Genomic DNA, 1,469 nt, shown 5'->3' with positions numbered 1-1,469 from the left:
ATGTTCTAAACAACTAGCTGTGTTAACGTCACAGTGTAGTCTGGTTTATGTTCTAAAGAACTAGCCGTGTTAGCGTCACAGCGTAGTCTGGTTTATGTTCTAAAGAACTAGCCGTGTTAGCGTCACAGCGTAGTCTGGTTTATGTTCTAAACAACTAGCCGTGTTAGCGTCACAGCGTAGTCTGGTTTATGTTCTAAACAACTAGCCGTGTTAGCGTCACAGCGTAGTCTGGTTTATGTTCTAAACAACTAGCCGTGTTAGGGTCACAGCGTAGTCTGGTTTATGTTCTAAACAACTAGCCGTGTTAACGTCACAGCGTAGTCTGGTTTATGTTCTAAACAACTAGCCGTGTTAACGTCACAGCGTAGTCTGGTTTATGTTCTAAACAACTAGCCGTGTTAACGTCACAGCGTAGTCTGGTTTATGTTCTAAAGAACTAGCCGTGTTAACGTCACAGCGGAGTCTGGTTTATGTTCTAAACAACTAGCCGTGTTAGCGTCACAGCGTAGTCTGGTTTATGTTCTAAACAACTAGCCGTGTTAGCGTCACAGCGTAGTCTGGTTTTGTTCTAAAGAACTAGCCGTGTTAACGTCACAGCGTAGTCTGGTTTATGTTCTAAACAACTAGCCGTGTTAGCGTCACAGCGTAGTCTGGTTTATGTTCTAAACAACTAGCTGTGTTAGCGTCACAGCGTAGTCTGGTTTATGTTCTAAAGAACTAGCTGTGTTAACGTCACAGTGTAGTCTGGTTTATGTTCTAAACAACTAGCTGTGTTAGCGTCACAGCGTAGTCTGGTTTATGTTCTAAACAACTAGCTGTGTTAACGTCACAGTGTAGTCTGGTTTATGTTCTAAACAACTAGCTGTGTTAGCGTCACAGCGTAGTCTGGTTTATGTTCTAAACAACTAGCTGTGTTAACGTCACAGCGTAGTCTGGTTTATGTTCTAAAGAACTAGCTGTGTTAGCGTCACAGCGTAGTCTGGTTTATGTTCTAAAGTTCTTCTGACTTCTTCTCTTCTTCACTGCTGGCTGTCGTTCCAGTTTACTTTGTCATTCCCACAGTTACTGACCCAGTCCTCCCCAAACTAGTTAACGGCTGCCCTGCTTCATCATGCGTCATGGTTACCGGTGCACCAATCAACTGCCACTTCCCCTGATGATGTCATAGGTCAGCGGGGCTGCCATTAAAACACAGAGGAATCGCCATGGTAACGCTGAATGTTCTGCCATGGTGGTGGTCGTGGCAGTTGTGGGAGAAGGTTTACTGGAAGGGAAGTGTAAGTATGTGTGTGTGTGTTATTCAACGGTGTTTGGGACACAGAGTTGAGTCAGCCATTACCCAGAAGACACTGCAGCTTCAGGGGGAGAAAGGAAGCACTGTATCCCATGAAGGTCTGACACATACTCATGTACACACACACACACACACACACACACACACACACACACACACACACACACACACACAC

Source organism: Cebidichthys violaceus, unplaced genomic scaffold (assembly GCF_023349555.1).
Source record: "Cebidichthys violaceus isolate CVI_PGR_0920_01 unplaced genomic scaffold, fCebVio1.0.p SCAF_33, whole genome shotgun sequence".
NCBI classification, from domain to species: domain Eukaryota; kingdom Metazoa; phylum Chordata; class Actinopteri; order Perciformes; family Stichaeidae; genus Cebidichthys; species Cebidichthys violaceus.
Note: the sequence above shows the minus strand (reverse complement) of the source record.